At 46.4% G+C, this 22,669-nt stretch overlaps 1 protein-coding gene across 1 annotated transcript in view; it reads right to left on the reverse strand.

The window, feature by feature from the left end:
- Positions 1-22,144, reverse strand: part of LOC143793525 (uncharacterized) — a 38,465-nt gene extending 16,321 nt beyond the window's left edge. Inside the window, exon 1 of the mRNA XM_077280570.1 lies at positions 22,035-22,144. The gene's annotated coding sequence lies outside the window, so the exon portion shown is untranslated. The remainder of the gene's footprint in view (positions 1-22,034) is intronic.
- Between the last annotated feature and the right edge of the window lie 525 nt (positions 22,145-22,669).

Below are 22,669 nucleotides of genomic sequence, written 5' to 3' on the forward strand. Positions count from 1 at the left end.
TATCTAACAGAACCTCTGCATAACAAATTGGTCTCCTCTTTAACCCCTTCAAGACCTTGCCCTTTTTCGTTTTTGCGCTTCTGTTTTTCGATCCTCTTCTTCCCAGAGCCATAACTTTATTCTTTTTCCATCAATATGGCCATGTGAGGGCTTGTTTTTTGTGGGACGAGTTGTACCTTTGAACGACACCATTAGTTTTACCATATCATGTACTCAAAAATGGGAAAAAAATTCCAACTGCGGTAAAATTGCCAAAAAAAAGTGCAATTCCACAACGTTTTTTGGGATTTTTTTTGTACCATGTTCACCAAATGCTAAAACTGACCTGCCACTATGATTTCCCAAGTTATTACAAGTTCACAGACACCAAACATGTCTAGATTCTTTTTTATTTAAATGGTGAAAAAAAAATCCAAAGTTTGTTCATAAAGATTTAAAAAATGCGCCATTTTCCGATACTCGTAGCGTCTCCATTTATCGTGATCTCGAGTTGGGTGAGGGCTTATTTTTTTGCGTGCTGAGCTGACGGTTTTAGGGTATGTGCACATTTTCTTGCAGAAATTTCCTGAAGAAAACCGGAAATTTTCTGCAAGAAATCCGCATTTTTTTTTTGCGTTTTTTTTAGCATTTTGCAAGCGTAATTAGCTTGCAGAATGCTAAAGTTTTCCAAGCAATCTGTAGCAGATTGACAGGTTGGTCACACTTGTCAAACATAGTGTTTGACAAGTGTGACCAACTTTTTACTATGGTTATACTCACCTGCAGACAGCCGATCTCCTCAGCGGCTTCCGTTCCTATAGATGGTGTGTGTGTGCAGGACCTTCGATGACGTCGCGGCTTGTGATTGGTTGTGTGAGCGGTCACATGAGGGGTCACGCGACCAATCACAAGACCGCGACATCATCGCAGGTCCTTCACACAGAGCATCTATAGGAACGGAAGCGGCAGCGTGCACCGGAGAGGTGGGAAGACTCCGGGGGCCATCAGAGGGTGAGTATATGACTATTTTTTATTTTAATTCTTCTTTTTTTTTTTTTTTTTTTTACCAATTATATGGTGCCCAGTCCGTGGAGGAGAGTCTCCTCTCCTCCACCCTGGGTACCAACCGCACATAATCTGCTTACTTCCCGCATGGTGTGCACAGCCCCGTGCGGGAAGTAAGCAGATCAATGCACTCCTAGGTGTGCGGAATCCCCGCATTTCCGCAAATTTAATGAACATTTTTTTCCGCGGTGCGATTTTTTTCGCGGAAAAAAATGCAACATTTGCACAAAAAATGCGGAATACACTGTAAATAATAGGAGACATATGTTAGCGTTTTTTTCGCGGTTTTTTTCACGTTTTTATAGGTAAAAAAACGCGAAAAAAACGCTAAAAATCCTGAACGTGTGCACATGGCCTTAAGAATACCATTTTGGTGCAGATACGATCTTTTGTATCTTTTTATGTGTATGTTTGATTTTTTATTATTATTTTATTTTGAATGCGGCTAAAGGGGGGTGATTTAATCCTTTATGTTTTTTTAAAAACATTTTTTTTTTTTACTTTTGCCATAATTCAATAGCTTCCATGGGAGACTATAAGCTGGCATAACCCGATCGGCTCTGATACATAGAAGCGATGATCAGATCGCCTGTATGTAGCAGAACTGCTGACTTGTAATGAGCGCCGAACAACGGGCGGTGCTCAGAGCAAGCCGGCAGTGACAAGCATAGAGGCCTCCAGGAGACCGCTGGTTGTCATGCCAACCCATCGGTAACCCACAATCATATGACGGAGGTCAGCTGTTGCGGGCACGTCGGCTGTTCAAAGCAGCTGACATGTGCCAGGAAAGATGTGGGCTCACCGCCAGAACACACAAAGAGAGAAAAGTGACATGCGCAATAATGTCACAAAGGGGTTAAAGATGGATTTCATATCTGAAGGGCTGGATACTATTGTGAAAAATGTGTAAAGGAATCCATCGTTCATAAATTTTGCAAAGTTCTTTTCTGAGGCTTTGGCCCCATATTGAGCAAGGTATCTGAAGAACTTCCTTTCCCAGAGTCAAGCCAACTAAGCTCAAATATTAGTTTTGCCAAAACCTGTCAAAAACCCTTATTTTCCAGCAATGTTAGGCCCATCTCTCTCCCAAGTGCGGATTTAAAATTCCACTTTACAAAATTTATCTTAGGCCACATATTTCTGTAAAAAGTAATGCCGGGCATAATAGAATTACAATAATGTTTGCTCTTGTCACGATAATGTAAAAAATGTCATATTGTGAGTTTAGTTTCAGAAGGTTGCATGGCTTTTCCAGCAACGCCGTGGGCCATTCCGACCCCACTCTTCTCTCTCTGCCTGCTGCTTGTATGTGTGTAATTCAAAACCCTCACTAGAATCACTGAAGTTTTGTGGCTTAGCTGCAAATATCATTCTCTGTGAAAACTACTCATTTCCTCCTCCCAACCAATACCAGCCAAAACTGGTATAGCCACTTCCCACTGCAGGCATTTCTTTGTTCTATTAATGTGATATATATGGGCACCGTATATATGGGCACCGATACTGGCTAGAATTATAAGAATTATATATTCCGGATGTCCATCGATAGATCTATCACTCACTGAAAGCGCTAGCAGCTAAACGCAATGAGTGCAAATGCGGATTTCTCCGTAAGCGGTTTACGTAATTACTCCTTGTTCACACTTAAAAGAATGCCCCCGATGTGGGGAACATCATGAGCATGGTGTCGTACTTATGCAAGGTTCACACAGCAAGTTATGCATAATAACTAACATAGCTCTAAGTAAAGGTGAGGTGTCAGCCTCTAAGTGATGTCACCACAGGGGGAGTGCCTGGGTTTTGGGCTAGAACAAATTAGTGAGACAGCATTCTTGCAATGTCTTTGTGTTCGGGGTCCTGCTGCTATATAGATGTGATATGCATCTAGATGTGTGTATACTCCTCAGCCTACTGCCAGCCATGATATGAAATGATCTGAACGCTATGTAAGTGTTTTTTCAATTTGAATCCTTCTTTTATTTGTAATTGCTTTGTACATATATTTGTCTTCTTTATAATATCTGAGGGCAGAGCAAAGTACTGCAGTGCGCAGGTGCCGGGCCGCTATGACCTTTCCCAGCGCCTGCGCACTGCAGTACTTTGCTCTGCCCTCAACAGGGAGATAAAGTACGTCTGCGCCGCAGCCGCAGCATGAAGACAAGAAGAGGACATCATCCTATGAAGATGGGAGGCCTTGGACCGGACTGCAACTCCCATCGGACCAGAACAGAACCGGGACCACCCCTGGGTGAGTAAAATCTAACCTCTTTTTCTTACCTTTCAGGTTACATCGGGGGCTTATCTACAGCATTCCAGAATGCTGTAGATAAGCCCCTGATACTGGTGGGCTAAGCTTATCTTCCATTTTGGGGGTGACAGGTTCCCTTTAATACTTTGTAAACACTGCCTACCTTTTTATGCAGTAAAATATAAAATTACTAGCTTGTCTCTTCATGCTTTAAAGGAACTGTCGCGTCCTCTGAAGTGAATTATGCTACTGATTTGGGTTGGCTCCGGACCCGTTAATCCTTAGGAAATCGGCGCTGGTGGCAGCATACTTTGTTCTGTGCGCTTGGGAATCTCTGTAGCGACCGGCGACGTTGATAATTATTGTTCCCACCTGTGTGGGAGTAGTTATATCGCCCTCGCTGCAGCGTGCCCAATAGCCAGTACATAGCGGGCAGCCTTGCTGGCGACTTATTACCCCAGGTGCAGTACCTGATCTGACCTGAGGGTAAACGGGGCGCCAGAGTGCTGCAAGTTCCAATCCAGAACTGGGAAGTGGGATATAGATAAATCACCTTCAGAAGGAACCAGGGGCAACCAAAAACCCCGGTTCATGATACACGGGTATTACATACCTGGTAATGTGTTTTTTCATGAGACATGACGGCACCATGAGAGAGGGGATCCGCCCATCAAGGACAGGAAACCTTCAAGATAAAAGGGGCGGCTCCTCTCTCCACATCAGTTGTTTACAGAGTACGAGAGGAACTCCGCTGGTTAGTGTACACATAAATAATACATCCTATACGGTTCTATTCACCGATACCCCAGGGAGTGTATAATATAAATAATGCTAATAATGCACCCAACTAATGACGTGATCAAAAGGGTGGGAATATAAGGGTGCCATCATGTCTCATGAAAAAACACATTACCAGGTATGTAATACCCGTGTTTTTCCATCATACATGACGGCACCACGAGAGAGTTACAGAGATTGTATTCTCTTTAGGGAGGGATCACTGCTTGTAACACTTCTCCCAAATGTGAGATCAGAGGTAGCAGATAGGTCTAGCCTATAATGTTTAAAAAACGTAGACGGAGAGGACCAAGTGGCCGCCTTACAGATTTGGTCGATGGTAGCATCTGCTCTCTCCGCCCCTTGACGTCGCCATGGCCCTCGTGGAGTGGGCTTTCAGACCCTGTGGAACAACCCTGCCTGCACTACTATACGCTAGAATAATGGCCTCTCTCACCCATCTAGCTATAGTCTGTTTTGAGGCTTTAAGGCCCTTCCTTGACCCCTGGAACGAAACAAATAAAGCCCTTTGCTTCCTCCAGGATTTTGTCACCTCTAGATACTGTAGGATACATCTCCTAACGTCTAGGCAATGGAGTCTCTCCTCTTTTTTGTTACTGGGATTGGGACAGAAAGAGGGTAGGGTTATGTCCTCAGCCCTGTGAAATCTCGATACCACTTTGGGGAGATATGCCGGATCAAATTTTAATACAACCCTATCGTCCATGATTTGTGTGTAAGGGGGGTCAGCTGACAACGCGTGTAAATCCCCCACCCTACGGGCTGATGTAAGGGCCACTAACAAAGCTGTTTTTAATGTTAGTATTTTATCAGAAGTTGTATTTAATGGCTCAAAGGGGCTTTCCGTCAGGGCTGTTAACACCAGATTTAGATCCCATGGTGGAGGAGTAGGAGATGGAACAGAGTCAGCTCTACTACAGGCTCGGACAAACCTCACCACCCACCTATTACTTGCCAGGTCACAGTTAAATAGGGCTGCTAAGGCTGAAATGTGTACTTTGAGGGTACTAACAGCTAACCCCAGATCTAAGCCCTTCTGCAGGAACTCCAGTATTGCCACTATTGGGACCTCCCCTTCCCGTATTGGCCCTGAGCTGGAGAGGAATTTCTTCCATATCCTCCCATAGATCTTGGTCATTACTGGTTTTCTGCTGCTGAGCAAGGTGGATATTAACCCAGCTGAGAACCCTTCTTTCTCTAGTAACGACCGCTCAAAAGCCAGGCTGTCAAATGAAGCCCGGAGTTCTGCGGGTGGTTGAAGGGACCCTGTGTTAGAAGGTCCTGGTCTTCCGGGAGAACCCACGGGTCCGTCACTGACATCACTCTCAGCCAGTAAAACCACGGTCTTTTCGGCCAGAAGGGAGCTATGACAATTACCCTGGCCTTGTCCTCCCTGATCTTCCTCAGAACCACTGGGATTAGACATATCGGTGAGAAGGCATACAGGAGTCCTGACGTCCATTCTATGCTGAAGGCGTCTACTGCCAACGGCCTGTCTGCTGGGTTCAGGGAGCAGAACTTTTGGACTTTCTTGTTGACTTTTGAGGCAAAGAGGTCTACCTTGGGTTTTCCCCACATGTGCACTATCCATTGAAAAACGGACTTTTGTAGGGACCATTCTCCTTGCCTCAAGTGGTTCCTGCTTAAGAAGTCTGCCTTTATGTTGTCCACGCCTCGGATATGCAGGGCCGATAAGGACAGGAAGTGCCTTTCGGCTAGAGACATGAGTCTTGTGGTTACGTGCATCAGAGCCCGAGAGCGGGTGCCTCCCTGGTGGTTCACGTATGCGACCGCTGTTCGGTTGTCCGATAGGACTCTCACATGATGCCCTGCTAAGTGAGGAAGTAATCTCTCTAGCGCCTTTTCTATTGCTAGGAGCTCCCACTCGTTTGAGGATAGATCTTTCTCCTCTTGAGCCCAGGGGTCTTGGACCCATAGTGTGTCTGAGTGGGCTCCCCACCCCCACGGACTGGCGTCTGTTGTGATCACCTTGGAGGCTGTGAATGTCCAGGGAACTCCTCTCGGGGATGACTATCTGTAACCACCATCTGAGAGATTGGTCGTTCTGCAGCACACACCATTGCAGTTCTCTTGCATGGAACTGGGCCCATTTTACTGCCGGTATGCAGGAGGTTAGGGACCCTAACACCGACATGGCCCTTCTTAAAGTCATTTCCGGTTTTTTTAAAGCGGCCATAATCATCTGTTTGATTTTTTCCTCTTTTTCTTCTGGGAGGCGACACTCCTGTGCCACAGAGTCTACCGTTATCCCCAGGAAATTCTGGACCATAGCTGGCTCCAGCTTGGACTTCTTGAGATTTAGTTGCCATCCCAGTGTCTGAAGAGTGTCCATCACTATCCTGACCTGTTCCTGACAGTGAGAAAAGTTCTTCCCCACTATCAGGAAGTCGTCCAGGTAGGGTATTATCAGTGTCTTTTTCCCTGAGATGTGCCGCGACCTCTGCTATCAGCTTTGTGAATACCCGTGGGGCTGTTGCTATCCCAAAGGGCAGAGCCCTGTACTGGAAGTGACGCAGCTGGGACCCCATCTGGACTGCCACTCTGAGAAACCGACGATCTTGTTGTCTGATTGGGACGTGATAATAAGCGTCCTTGAGGTCGAGGACGGACATGTAACACTGGGGATAGAGAAGTTTCACCGCTGATTTTATGGTCTCCATCTTGAATGATGGTATTACAAGAAATTTGTTGAGGCCCTTTAAGTTTATTATTGTCCTCCAGGAGTTGTCTGGTTTTTTTATGAGAAAAAGAGGGGAATAAAATCCTTCCCTTCTTTCCTCTATAGGAACTTCTTCCAAGACGTGTTTGTCTAGGAGTGATGTTACTTCTCCTTCCAGACTGTCTTGTCTACGATCTGCCGGATCCATATGCTGGATGAGATCCTCTCCCAGGCTGGAAGGAAGTGAGAGAGCCTCCCTCCCACCTGAGAAGGACCGTCACTGGGAGGGTTTTTTGGTGTCTCTGGGGGACTTGCCGAAATAGAAGCCCTTTCCTCCCCTGGGTCGCTTGTCCAGGTTGCTCCTGTCTCGGTCTCTGTACTGCTGCCTCCGGAATTTTTGACCTCTCCGAAAGGAGCGACGAAAGGGCTGAAATGGCTGTTTCGGGAAGTTCTTTTTATCCCCGGCTTTCTCCAATACCTCGTCTAAAGCCGGTCCGAAGAGGAAGTTCCCCTCACAAGGCAAAGAGCAGAGCTTCATCTTTGCCTGAGTATCTCCTGGCCAGCATTTAAGCCATACGGCACGGCGTCCTGTGTTGGCTAACGCTGCTGATTTTGCTGCCAGCCTAGCCGAGTCCGCTGATGCTTCAGCTAGAAACACCGCCGCTGCTTTCATAGTTGGTATTGCCTCCAGGATAGTTTGCCTGGGAACTTTTTGCTCTACCTGTTCCTCCAGGTTATCTATCCAGATTTTAAGGGATCTGGCTACACAAGTGGCCGCGATAGCTGGCCTTAGTGCTCCTGCTGAGGCTTCCCAAGCTGTCTTCAGGGAGCTGTCCACCTTCCTATCCAGAGGTTCTTTTAGAGAACCTAGGTCCTCGAATGGCAGGGAGGATTTCCTGGCAACTTTGGAGACCGCCACATCAATTTTTGGGGCTCTGTCCCAAGATGAGGATGCCTCCTCTTCAAAAGGGTACCTTCTTTTTAGGGAGGTGGTTAACTGGGACCTTTTTTCTGGCTTTTGCCATTCCCTTTTAATTAGTTCTTGTAGCTGTTCATTAGCAGGGAATGACCTCAGTTTTTTCTTTTGTAGGCCACTGAACATAAGTTCCTGGGCTGTCTTTTTGGCCTTCTCATCTACCAGCCCCATGGTAGAGCGAACAGCTTTTATAAGCTTATCTGTAGCCTCTGCTGGAAAAGTGTCTTCCTCCTCTGAGCTACTATCAGAGCAGCGGGTCGTATCTGAATCCTGCTCTGACCCCGAGGAATCTCTTTGGGATCCTACTGAAGGGCTGGTTCTGTCCCTAGATCTGGCATCTGTGTCAGCTGTCTGTAATGCGTTTACGGATCTAGAGACTTTGGACTGAATCAGGGACCTTAGGTTGTCCGTAAAGGAGGGCGTTTCCTCCGCCACCGTCCTGTTGATACACCCCTGACACAGTCTTTTACCCCAAGATGTCTTTAAGGGCTTTTTACATAAGGGGCACTCCTTATTTTTAGTTTTTCCACTTCACATTTTGGGGACCTCCTATACTCCACCCCGCAATGTATGTAAGAAAAGAGGGGAGAGACGGAGATAAGAGAAGAGAAAAGAACAGACATTAGCGTGCTGGACTTTCTCGCAGATCACTCACCACTCAGACACTTTCAAAGTACGGGTACCGGATCCGGAGGTTGGCTGGTTTTCTCCGTGTCTCCCACTGAGACTAGGGACCCCTCCTTGGCACGGCGATCCGTCCGTACGCTGTCCGAGCGGCTTCTGCTGCTGCCATGGCGGGACTGGCTCTTTTCGCTTGAGCGAGACCGCCTCTCCTGCATCTCTTGCTGTGGCATCAAATGCTCTGGTGAAAGACTCTCCATCATACACACTAACACTTAGCAAGAGTAGTCACCTTCAACCTGGCCTGGTTTTAGTGACACAGGGCAGCGTTTCTGGCTTGTTTAAATACACTCACTGGCCACTTTATTAGGTACACCTGTCCAACTTCTTGTTAACACTTAATTTCTAATCAGCCAATCACATGGCGGCAACTCAGTGCATTTAGGCATGTAGACATGGTCAAGACAATCTCCTGCAGTTCAAACCGAGCATCAGTATGGGGACGAAAGGTGATTTGAGTGCCTTTGAACGTGGCATGGTTGTTGGTGCCAGAAGGGCTGGTCTGAGTATTTCAGAAACTGCTGATCTACTGGGATTTTCACGCACAACCATCTCTAGGGTTTACAGAGAATGGTCCGAAAAAGAAAAAAAATTCAGTGAGCGGCAGTTCTGTGGGCGGAAATGCCTTGTTGATGCCAGAGGTCAGAGGAGAATGGGCAGACTGGTTCGAGCTGATAGAAAGGCAACAGTGACTCAAATCGCCACCCGTTACAACCAAGGTAGGCCTAAGAGCATCTCTGAACGCACAGTGCGTCGAACTTTGAGGCAGATGGGCTACAGCAGCAGAAGACCACACCGGGTACCACTCCTTTCAGCTAAGAACAGGAAACTGAGGCTACAATTTGTACAAGCTCATCGAAATTGGACAGTAGAAGATTGGAAAAACGTTGCTTGGTCTGATGAGTCTCGATTTCTGCTGCGACATTCGGATGGTAGGGTCAGAATTTGGCGTAAACAACATGAAAGCATGGATCCATCCTGCCTTGTATGGAGCATCTTTGGGATGTGCAGCCGACAAATCTGCGGCAACTGTGTGATGCCATCATGTCAATATGGACCAAAATCTCTGAGGAATGCTTCCAGCACCTTGTTGAATCTATGCCACGAAGAATTGAGGCAGTTCTGAAGGCAAAAGGGGGTCCAACCCGTTACTAGCATGGTGTACCTAATAAAGTGGCCGGTGAGTGTAGATTCACTTTTTTTTTTTTTTTTTTTTTAATCAATTACCTGGTTGATCCTGCCATTACTGGCTGCTTCACTAGTCAGGTGCATATGTGCACCTGTCATGAATTAATTACCTGGCTGATCGTACCTGCACCACTTCCGGTGCTTATAGATGCCATCCGTCGTCAGCGCAACACCTGCGCTGTGTAAATTTACCAGATCGCGCACCCGGTGCCACTGCGCGCTATTAGAGCATTTACCTGGCTGATCCTGCCGGCCCCCCAGCGCGACGCTTGCGCCGCAAAGCGATATCTGAGCGTGCACCCGGCAACCACTTTCGGTGCACGCTCACCATTTACCTGGATGATCCTGTCACCTAATGGCACCTGCGCGCGCACCCGGACTTACTTCCGGTGCGCGCTGCTGTATTATGTTTCAGGCGCGCATCCGGTTACCACTTCCGGTGCGCGCCGCCTCTTTCGGTCCCCCTGCTGCTTAGCACATCCATAAGGTTCCGAGTGCTGCCCGGGTACCGCATACCTGCCATTTCCGGGTACCTGACGCCGGCTGAGCAGGAGCTCGCAGCGCCGGAAAATTGTCCACGCCACGGACCCCAGCAGATGCGCAGCACTCACCCCCATGCTTCTCAGCGGACACCGCTCCTTTGTACAGGTATCGATCAGGGGGAAGGGGGGACCTGCTTCTTCACGCTCGACAGGGAGGGCCCCAAAACCCACCGAGGAGCTTACCTAGCACGGGCACTGATGTGCCTCACGGGCTGCATGGCCAACTTTGAACAGGGGGGCACCAAAAGGTGCGTATCTGCGGCCCCCGTGGAGAATCTTCACCCGGGCATCCGCCTCACGGGCTGTGGCCATGCTTCGCTCAGGGGGGGCATGGTATACATTGACCCCCGAGGCGACTATGGGTACCTGGTGACGGGTGCAGCAGACCAGCGCCTGCCCAAATCCACCCGACCCAGGCCCCGGCATCCTCTTCAATCTTCAGACGTCATCCATCTTCATCAGACGTCTTCCATCTTGAGGGTTCCCCGTCAAGGACAGGAAACCAACTGATGTGGAGAGAGGAGCCGCCCCTTTTATCTTGAAGGTTTCCTGTCCTTGATGGGCGGATCCCCTCTCTCGTGGTGCCGTCATGTATGATGGAAAAAAATTGGTATGAGTAGTGGGGATGATAAAGGTATCCTCCACGGGATCCCTGACATATAGGTGGGATCCGTGACATATTGCTGGCAGCATGGTGGGATCCGTGACAGCTCTCGATGAATCCTCCAAGTTCTGATATCCAGTGATGTCAAAAAAGTTTTTGAGAAAGTTAGTTGGGGATTTCTCGAGGAGACAATGAGAAGTATAGGACTGGGCTCCAAACTCCTACCCAGGACCGTAGTCCAATGCAGCTCCCACTATGCCCTGGTATGGAGCAATGGTCTCTAGTTTGACACATTGTCGTCGTGTGGATGCGGAGATTTTTTACTATTGTTGATTCACAGATCCTACATTCCAGGCACCTTTTTGTTACATCACACTTATAGCATATGGACTAACCATTCATACAGATGGTTATAATATCATCGTAACCACATACAGTTTAAGTCCCGTGATCACAGGGATGTAACTACAGTGGGTATGGAAAGTATTCAGACCCCTTTAAATTTTTCACTCTGTTTCATTGCAGCCATTTGGTAAATTCAAAAAAGTTCATTTTTTTCTCGTTAACCCTTTCCCGACATGCCCCGTACTAGTACTACGCATGTCGGGTCCCCTGCTTTGATGTGGGCTCCGGCGCTGAGCCCACATTAAAGTCGCAACATGTCAGTTGTTTTGTACAGCTGACATGTGCGCGCAATAGCGGCGGGTGAAATCGCGACTCACCCGCTGCTATTAACCTGTTAAATGCCGCTGTCAAACGCTGACAGCGGCATTTAACCGGCGCTTCCGGCCGCGTGGCCGGAGATGAGCGCATCGCCGACCCCTGTCACATGATCGGGGTCGGCGATGCGTCAGGATGGTAACCATAGAGGTCCTTGAAACCTCTATGGTTACTGATGCCGGCCTGCTATGAGCGCCCCCTGTGGTCGGCGCTCACAGCACACATGCATTTCAGCTACATAGCAGCGATCTGATGACCGCTGCTATGTAGCAGAGCCGATCAGGCTATGCCAGCTTCTAGCCTCCCATGGAGGCTATTGAAGAATGGCAACAGTAAAAAAAAGTTTTAATATGAAAAAAAAAAAAAAATAAATAAATTATTATATATATATATATATATATATATATATATATATATATATATATATATATATATATATATATATATATATATATATATATATATATATATATATATATATATATATATGTTTAAATCACCCCCCTTTCGCCCCATCCAAAATAAAACAATAAAAAAAAAAAAAAAAAATCAAACCTACACATATTTGGTATCGCTCAGAATCACCCGATCAATAAATAAAAATAAAAAAAAAAAATAAAAAATTAACCCGATCGCTAAACGGCATAGCGAGAAAAAAAAGCCGGATTACTTACCGGTAGTGCTCTTTTAATGAGTCCACGACAGCACCCCACATGAGAGAGAGGGATCCGCCCATAGGAACAGGAAACCTACAGAATAAAAGGAGACGGTCCCCTCTCCTCCTCAGTTTAGTTTACAGAGTATAAAAAGGGAACCGCAAAAGATTTAGTATTAATTCTTATTCAGCAACATCAATTTCTTAAACTCTATACAACCATTATTTGTGAACTTAAAAGAAAGAGCTGTGCATAATTTAGGGAGGGTAATAAATGGGTGCTGTCGTGGACTCATTAAAAGAGCATTACCGGTAAGTAATCCGGCTTTTTACCCTTCGCCACGACAGCACCCCACATGAGAGATTTTCAGAGAGTCATTATCTGGGTGGGATTACTGTACTAAGAACAGCTCTACCAAAGGTTAGATCAGAAGATGTAGATAGATCAAGTCTATAATGGTTGTAGAAGGTAGAAGGTGTAGACCAAGTTGCGGCCTTACATATTAAATGAATTGGTACATCCGCCTGATCCGCCCAGGAGGAAGCCATGGCTCGTGTTGAATGTGCCTTTATCCCCACTGGAGGAATTTCGCCCTTTGACGTATAGGCCAAACAGATTGCTTCTCTGATCCACCGAGATATGGTAGCTCTTGTAACCCCATGTCCTTTCTTGCGGCCCTGAAAGGAGATAAACAGAGCCCTACTCTGCCTCCATGTCTGAGACCTCTCTATGTAAGTCAGGATGGCTCTTCTGACATCTAAGGTGTGGAACTTATGTTGTTCTGGGGTTACAGGGGAATCAAAAAAGGAAGGGAGAAAAAATTTCCTGAGATCTGTGGTAGGTGGATGCCACCTTAGGGAGGTATGAGGGATCAGGTTTTAGGACTATCCGATCTTGAAATACTAGCAAGAAAGGTGGGTCTACTGATAGGGCCTGGATGTCACTAACCCTCCTAGCTGAGGTTAGGGCTACCAATAGGGCTACTTTATATGTTAGAACATTTAGAGGTATGGAATCTAGTGGTTCAAATGGGGAGCCAGTTAAGGATTCTAGTACTAAATTTAAATCCCACGGAGGTAGACGGGGAATATGGACAGGATTACTTCGTTCACAAGACTTTATAAATCTGGAGACCCACCTATTAGCTGCTATATTGCATCCATATAGGGCTCCTAATGCTGAGACCTGAACTCTTAAGGTGTTTACCGATAACCCTAATTCTCTACCTTTTTGTAGGAACTCTAGAATAGGTGTAACCGGAACTTGCTTAGTGAACGGTTTTGTATAAAAGTTTAAGAATTTATTCCATACCCTACTATAAATTAGGGTGGTAGATCTTTTCCTACTTAGTAACAGGGTGTTTACTAGTTGTTCTGAAAACCCCCTTGAACTTAACTGCCGCTCAAATTCCACGCCGTCAAGTGAAGCCCTTTCACTTGCGGGTGTCAGTATTCCGGGTTTTCCAAGTTACCTTGTGAATGATTTTGCCCTTCGTTAAGATGGAGTTTGCTGTTTTTGTCTGCCCTACTTCCTGTTCATTTGTTTAAAACCCGGGTCAGGTGTCAGCCTCTCTGCTGGAGTATTCTGCTTGGTTTCTCCATCAGCTCAGCTGCTTGTCTGCTGTACTACCCGTGGCTCTGGACATTCTCTGCCTATTTAAGTTACGCTCTCAGTCTGTTGGCTTGGGAACTTAACCCTTGGTTCTCTCCTCCGGGTAAGAACTCTGTTTTGGAACTGTGTTTGGGGCTTTGCTGCTGGACTTAGACTGTGTTTGCTACTTAATCCTTATTTACTCCCCCCGGTGGGAGCTACTGGAAATTACACCAGTATAATTCTTTATGTGAACTTGTTTCTGGACTTACCCGTGTTCATCCCACACCTGGGATTAACCTGAGGACTTGTTTCTGGACTTCCCTGTGTTTACTTCATACCCGGATTTGACTCTTTCTGCACCAGCTGTGTTTGGATCTGCACGTCACCCGTCTCACTCACCTTGCCAAGGACTTTGGCCTAAGAACTCTTCTGTTTTGCTGTATATGGCTAAGGGACTTGTTTCATTGCGAGTTATCAGTATATTGTTTGTGTGTTTTTGCTGTGTTACAAATACACTATTTGCACTAAAGAAACCCGTCTCTGTCTGTTCATTGCCCCATACTACCAGAATCTTAGAGTTCCTACAATAGTATTACAGCGGGTGGAAGAAGGGCCCTTGGAACAGTAGTTCCTTGTCTAATGGAAGAATCCATGGATCGCATAGACACATGCTCTGGAGACAAGAGAACCACGGTCTCTTTGGCCAAAAGGGTGCAATGAGGATTACTCTTGCTTGTTCCCTCCTGATTTTCCTGATCACTAGTGGAATCAGAGACATTGGAGGAAAGGCGTATGCCAGTTTGAACTTCCAAGGATGGTGTAGAGAGTCCAACATGTCTGGATGATCCATGAAGTTCAGGGAAGCGAACCTTTTTACCTGTCTGTTGCCTCCTGTGGCAAACAGATCTATTTGAGGTATACCCCATGCTCTTGTTATTACTCTGAATACGTTTCTGTTTAGGGTCCATTCTCCCTGGCGTAGCATGTTTCGACTGAGGTAGTCTGCTTTGGTATTTTCTACCCCTCTGATGTGTAGGGCTGTTAAGGATGCAAGATGAGTCTCTGCCAATTGGAAGATCTCTGCTGCTATGGTCATCAGACTTCCTGACCGTGTACCACTTTGACGGTTTACATATGCCACTGTGGTGGAATTGTCCGAGAAAACTCTTTCATGTGCTCCTTGAATCTGTGGAAGAAAATGATTTAAGGCATTTTCTACTGCTCTTAATTCTTTCCAATTGGAAGAACATGTTAATTCTGCCTGATCCCAAGTATCTTGGGCCAGATCATTCTCCTGTGCACCCCACCCCATAGGGCTGGCGTCGGTAGCAATTATCTTAGAAGGGTCTATTATCCATGGTACACCCCCTGAAAGGTGTTCCATATCTAGCCACCAGGATAGGGATCTTATGACATCCCTGGAAAGAGTTAGTTTACTCTCCAGATGTCGTTTTCTTCCCTGGACTGATAATACTTCATACTGCAACTGACGGGTATGAAAATGAGCCAACGGTACAGCTGGAATACATGAGGATAATGATCCTAGTGAGGACATAGCCTTCCTTAGTGTCATGTGGGTTTTTTTTATTGCCTCTGACACCTTTGACTGTATAGTTACTTTTTTTGAATGCGGGAGGAAGCTTTTTTGACTTACGGAGTCTAGCTGGATCCCTAGAAATATTTGAACGGTCTCTGGGTTCAGTCTGGACTTTTCGAAGTTGACGATCCAACCCAACTCCTGTAGGGATGAGATCGTATTAGACAATCGTATTTTACATTGAGCTATAGAATCTCCTACCACCAGAAAATCATCCAGGTAGGGTATTATCAAAGTGTCCCGTTGGCGTAGATGAGCCATCACTTCTAATATCACCTTTGTGAAGATGAGGGGAGCCATAGAAAGCCCAAAGGGCATTGCTACATATTGAAAGTGACGAACCTGTCCTGACAGAATGACCGCCACCCTTAGGTACTGCTGGTGTTCGGCATGCATGGGAAGATGATAGTAAGCATCTTTTAGGTCTATCCCGGCCATGACACACCTAGGGAACAAAAGTTTGATGGTAGAACTAATGGATTCCATTTTGAAAGTATGGTTATGCAAAAAGGAATTTAATTTTCTGAGATTTATGATGGTTCTAAATGAACCATCTGGTTTATTGATCAAAAACAAAGGGGAATAGAACCCCTTTCCTTTTTGATCCCGGGGAACCTCTATCAATACTTTTTTAGATAGAAGAGATAGGATCTCTGATTCTAGAGCTTCTTGTTGTTCCCGTCCTTTTGGAGATGTTACTATAAAAGAATCCCAAGGGATTCTATCAAACTCTAATTTTAATCCGCATTTAATAATGTCCAGAATCCAATGGATAGATGTTATTTGTTTCCATTTAGAAAATAAATATTTTCATCTGCCGCCCACTTCATAGTTAGCGGTACTTGCTACGCTTTGAATTATAGGATCCGGTAAACAAAGCACCTTTGTGTTTTGGATCCTTTGTCTCCCAGCGCTCCCTTTGCTCAGACGGTTTGCTCCTGGTAAAGGGGCGTCTTCTGAAGGCTCTCCTGTAAGATGGAAGATATTGGTTAGGGAAGCCCTTCTTCCGCTCTCCTGCTTTATTTAAGAGCTCATCCAGTGTTTTCTCAAAAAGGAACTCACCCTGGCAGGGGATCGCACAAAGGTTTGCTTTGGCCTGTGCGTCCCCTTTCCAGTTTTTTAACCAGAGTGCTCGCCGGGCTGTGTTCACTAGGCCGGCTGACCTGGCTGCTAGGCGTAGCGAATCCACAGAGGCATCTGCTAGGAATGCTACTGCCTCCTTTATTAGAGGGATTTTCGGTAGGATTGACTCTCTCGAAGCTCTACCTCTAATTTGTTCCTCCAGCTGCTCCATCCACACTAGCAGCGACCTTGCAGTGCAGGTATCAGAAATAGCTGGCCTGAATGCCTCCGTGTTAGCCTCCCATGATCTTTTAAGTAAGGCTTCTGCTTTTCGGTCTAACGGGTCAGTTAGAATCCCCGATTCTTCAACAGGCAAGACCGATTGTTTGGAAGTTGAGGCTACTGCAGCATCAACTTTTGGTACTTTTGACCAAGAATTCAGCTCTTCATCACTGAAGGGATAGCGTCTCTTAGCGGATGATGGTAAGAATCCTCTTGTATGCTGTTTATCCCACTCCTTTTTAACCCCTTCATGACGGTGGGATTTTCCGTTTTTCCGTATTCGTTTTTCACTCCCCTCCTTCTCAGAGCCATAACTTTTTTATTTTTCCGTCAATTTGGCCATATGAGGGCTTATTTTTTGCGAGACGAGTTGTAGGTTTGAACGTTTGGTTTTACCATGTCGTTTACTAGAAAACGGGAAAAAAATTCCAAGTGCGGTGAAATTGCAAAAAAAGTGCAATCCCACACTTGTTTTTTGCTTGGCTTTTTTGCTAGGTTCACTAAATGCTAAAACTGACCTGCAATTATGATTCTCCAGGTCATTACGAGTTCACAGACACCTAACATGACTAGGTTATTTTTTACCTAAGTGGTGAAAAAAAATTCCAAACTTTGCTAAAAAAAAAAAAAAAAAAAAAAAAAATTGCGCCATTTTCCGATACTCGTAGCGTCTCCATTTTTCATGATCTGGGGTCGGTTGAGGGCTTATTTTTTGCGTGCCGAGCTGGCGTTTTTAATGATACCATTTTGGTGCAGATACGTTCTTTTGATCGCCCGTTACTGCATTTTAATGCAATGTCACGATGACCAAAAAACGTAATTCTGCCGTTTTGATTTTTTTTCTCGTTACGCCGTTTAGCGATCAGGTTAATGCTTTTTTTTATTGATAGATCGGGTGATTCTGAACGCGGCGATACCAAATATGTGTAGGTTTGATTTTTTTTTTCATTGGTTTATTTTGATTGGGGCGAAAGGGGGGTGATTTAAACTTTTTTGTTTTTTTTATTTTTTTCACTTTTTTGTAACTTTTTTTTTTTACTTTTGCCATGCTTCAATAGCCTCTAGAAGCAGGCACAACTCGATCGCCTCTGCTACATAACAGCGATCATCAGATCGCTGCTATGCAGCAGAAAATCAGGTGTGCTGTGAACGCCGACCACAGGGTGGCGCTCACAGCTGCCGAGGATCAGTAACCATAGAGGTCTCAAGGACCTCTATGGTTACTATTCTGAAGCATCGCCGACCTCCGATCATGTGACGGGGGTCGGCGATGCCGTCATTTCCGGCCGCATGCGGTAGTTAAATGCCGCTGTCTGCGTTTGACAGCGGCATTTAACTAGTTAATAGCGGCGGGTGAATCGCGATTTCACCCGCCGCTATTGCGGGCACATGTCAGCTGTTCAAAACAGCTGACATGTCCCGGCTTTGATGCGGGCTCACCGCGGAGCCCTGCATCAAAGCAGGGGACCTGACGTCGGACGTACTATCCCGTCCGACGTCAGGAAGGGGTTAATTAGTTCTTTAATTGTGGGTATGATGGGGAAGGATCTACGCATTTTCTCTCCTAACCCCGCAAACAATGTCTTGAGCTGACTTTCTCCCTTTCTCGTCTGGGCACCCCATCGTGCTTCTAACAGCTTTTACTAAGTTGTCTACACTGCTATTAGGTAGACAAAGTCCCCCTTCATTTTCGGATGAACTCGGCTGAGATTCATTTTCGTCTGAGGATCTATGTACCACCTCTGACTGAGCTTGCTGGAGATTGGGACCTGCTTGGCTGTCGGGTACTGGTGCTACTTGCATGCGCCAAACCCTGCATTTCTTCACGGATTATGGCTCTAACGTCAGACGGAGTCATTATATTTTCCTGCCGTAAGGTTAGTATGATGCAATCTGAGCATAAGCTTTTCGTATACGAATCCGGAAGGGGTTGCGAACATAAAGCACATTCCTTGTGTTTGGATTTATGTGTCCTTTAGGAAGGGGATACAGGAGGAACATACATCAGCATATAGGAAGAGGATTTTAAAAACTCACCCAGTGAAGCTGACAGGTACCAGTTCTGGAGGCGGATTCTTTGATAAAAGATCTCTCTGTTTGGTGGTAGATCGTTTTTCCTGAGGTCGGCTCCCACTCTTAGTGCTGCTCCTGGCGCTTGTCTCCTTGCTGGGAGAACGCTCTGTCGCAGGCAAGTGCGCTTTGTCGGCCGGTGAAGCCATACTTACACACACCGGCCGATGCTAGCGCTGCATTTTTAAATCTGGTGCCGAATCTCCTGCCTCCCCGCACCTAACCCGGAAGTGCTCTGGCGACTTCCGGGTTAGACGCACCACTCCTCCTCACCATGCGGCGGCTGCTGGATAAGAAGCCGGCTGCTGAGCGCGCGTCCTCATGGAGCCAGGCGGACCAGCGGTGACCGGACCCGGACCATGGCGACTGACCAGACGAGGGGGGAGGCTGCAACAGTGGCTCCCCCGCCGCTGCCTCTGGAACCGCAGCCCCTGCCGTTCCCACGGACACCGACGCAGGCGGGTGCATGGCCCAGGAATCCTCTTGAACTGCAGGTACTTCGGATTCCCATAGAAACAGGAAACCTAAACTGAGGAGGAGAGGGGGCCGCCTCCTTTTATTCTGTAGGTTTCCTGTTCCTATGGGCGGATCCCTCTCTCTCATGTGGAGTGCTGTCGTGGCGAAGGGTAAAATTTGAAACGCCAGAATTACGTTTTTTTGGTCGCTGCGACATTGCATTAAAATGCAATAACAGGCGATCAAAAGAACGTATCTGCACAAAAGTGGTATCATTAAAAATGTCAGCTCGGTACCCAAAAAATAAGCCCTCACCTGACCCCAGATCACGAAAAATGGAGACGCTACGGGTATCGGAAAATGGCGCATTTTTTAGCAAAGCTTTGATTTTTTTTTCACCACTTAGATAAAAAATAACCTAGACATGTTAGGTGTCTATGAACTCGTAATGACCTGGAGAATCATAATAGCAGCTCAGTTTTAGTATTTAGTGAAGCTAGCAAAAAAGCCAAACAAAAAACAAGTGTGGGATTGCACTTTTTTTTGCAATTTCATCGCACTTGGAATTTTTTTCCCGTTTTCTACTACAAGACATGGTAAAACCAATGGTGTCGTTCAAAAGTACAACTAGTCCCGCAAAAAATAAGCCCTCATATGACCATATTGACAGAAAAATAAAAAAGTTATGGCTCTGGGAAGGAGGGGATCGAAAAACGAAAACACAAAAACTAAAAAGGCCCGCGGCGGGAAGGGGTTAATGTACACTTTGCACCCCATCTTGACTGAAAACAAAAAACAGAAATGAAGAAATTTTTGCATATTTATTAAAAAAGGAAAACTGAAATATCCCATGGTCATAAATATTCAGACCCTTTGCTTAGACACTTATATTTAAGTCAAAAGCTGTCCATTTTCTTGTGATCCTCCTTGAGATGGTTCTACTCCTTCATTGCAGTCCAGTAGTGATGAGCGAGTATACTCGTTGCTCGGGTGATCTCCGAATATTTGTTAGTGTTCGGAAATTTAGATTTTGTTGATTCAGCTGCATGATTTACAGCTTCTAGCCAGCCTGAGTACATGTGGGGGTTGCCTGGTTGCTAGGGAATCCCACATGTAATCAAGCTGTTTAACCGTCGTAAATCATGCAGCTGCGGCTAAGAAAATGAAATCTCCGAGCACTAACAAATACTCGGAGACCACCCGAGCAACGAGTACACTCGCTCATCACTACAGTCCAGCTGTGTATAATTAAACGAATAGGACTTGATTGCAGTAGGGAGATGGGAGAAAGTTCCACAAAGTCAACTTTTACTGCAGACCTCCACCAGTCTGGCCTTTGTGGCAGAGTGGCCCAACGGAAGCCTCTCCTCAGTGCAAGACATATGAAAGCCCGCATAGAGTATACTAAAAAAGGTCTCTCAGTCTATGAGAAATAAGATTCTATGGTCTAATAAGAAGAAGATAGACCTTTTTGGTGAAAATTCTAAGCAGTATGTGTGGAGAAAACCAGGAACTGCTTATCACCTGCCCAATACAATCCCAACAGTGAAACATGGTGGTGGCAGCATCATGCTATGGGGGTGGTTTTCAGCTGCAGGGACAAGAGAACTGGTTGCCATTGAAGGAAATATGAATGCAGACAGGTACAGAGATATCCTGGATGAAAACCTCTTTCAGAGTGCTCTGGACCTCAGACTTGGCCAAAGGTTCACCTTCCAACAAGACAATGACCCTAAGCACACAGGTAAAATAACAAAGGAGCGGCTTCAGAACAACTCTGTGACCATTCTTGACCGGCCCAGCCAGAGCTCTGACCTAAACCCAATTGAGCATCTCTGGAGAGACCTGAAAATGGCGTCCACCAACGTTCACCATCCAAACTGATGGAACTGGAGAGGATCTGCAAGGAAGAATGGCCGAGGATCCCCAAATCCAGGGGTCCTGTAACTAAGGCTCCGATCACATCTACAAGACGTCACCGACCACGACCGATGGATCCTGTAACTAAGGCCCCGATCACATCTACAAGACATCACCGACCACGACCGATGGATCCTGTAACTAAGGCTCCGATCACATCTACAAGATGTCACCGACCACGACCGATGGATCCTGTAACTAAGGCTCCGATCACATCTACAAGACGTCACCGACCACGACCGATGGATCCTGTAACTAAAACTGTAAAAATACAAATTCGGTGCTATAAAAATATATTTCAGTCTATGATAGTGCCCTATTTAGGGACATCTATCCTATCTGCCACTGATGCTAAACAGTTAATTTAATCAAACCTAATAATGGCTGTGGTCCATGAGTCGGCATGAAGTTATCAGGGTAAGTAGTACAGTCACTGAGATACAGGGACTCACAAGCTGTAAAATAGCTCATAGCCTCTCTAGGGGCTATAAGATAATGCACAATACCTGAAATAGGGGGATTTAATACGTAGCTGTTCATTCCTATAACTGTCTATTAATGACATCTCTGATAACGCCTGGCACAATCGTCAGCAGAGGACAGTCACCGTGGTAACTACACCGCCAGCAGAGGACGGTCACCGTGGTAATTACACCGCCAGCAGAGACCGGTCACCGTGGTAACTACACCGCCAGCAGAGACCGGTCACCGTGGTAACTACACTATCAGCAGAGGCCGTGAGATGAGGAGCAGACGCTGCACATCCCCCATACAATGCTGCCCGTCCCCAACACTGAGGAGCCGCAGTCACATGGAGCAGGAGCCTCCACAGGAACAGCTCTGATCTCACCCCACACTCTCCTCTCACAGATTTACCACAAGCACCAAAACTCCACCAAACCCTCCTGTAATCTCACCGGAATAATGGCGGGAAATCTGCTGCTGGCTGACACCAGAGAACACGAGCTGCACACAACCAGGACGGAGCTGCTGCACTGAGAGCTGAAGGACCTGTGGTGACGTCACCGTCATGTGATCAGGGGGCGGGGCTCAGGACAGAAGTGGTGAAGGACCTGTGGTGATGTCACCGTCATGTGACCAGTAGTCATCAGTCATCCTTGTAGCCAGCTGTGTGGTAACAGCCCCTCTGTCAGGAGTCTAAGGGAGCTGTCACACAGACCGCTCTCCAGCGACCAAGGATGCCAAAGTCCCCTGGTAACCAGGGTAAACATTGGGTTACTAAGCGCATGGCCGCGCTTAGTAACCCAATGTTTACCCTGGTTACCAGTGTAAATGTAAAAAAAAACAAACAGTACATACTCACATTCCGGTGTCCGTCAGGTCCCTCGCCGTCCGCTTCTTGCACTGACTGTGATTGCCGGTCGTAAGGCACAGCACAGCGGTGACGTCACCGCTGTGCTCTGCTTTTACTTTACAACCGGCACTCACAGTCAGTGCAAGAAGCGGACGGCGAGGGACCTGACGGACACCGGAATGTGAGTATGTACTGTTTGGTTTTTTTTACATTTACGCTGGTAACCAGGGTAAACAT

This window comes from Ranitomeya variabilis, chromosome 1, assembly GCF_051348905.1.
Source record: "Ranitomeya variabilis isolate aRanVar5 chromosome 1, aRanVar5.hap1, whole genome shotgun sequence".
NCBI lineage: Eukaryota > Metazoa > Chordata > Amphibia > Anura > Dendrobatidae > Ranitomeya > Ranitomeya variabilis.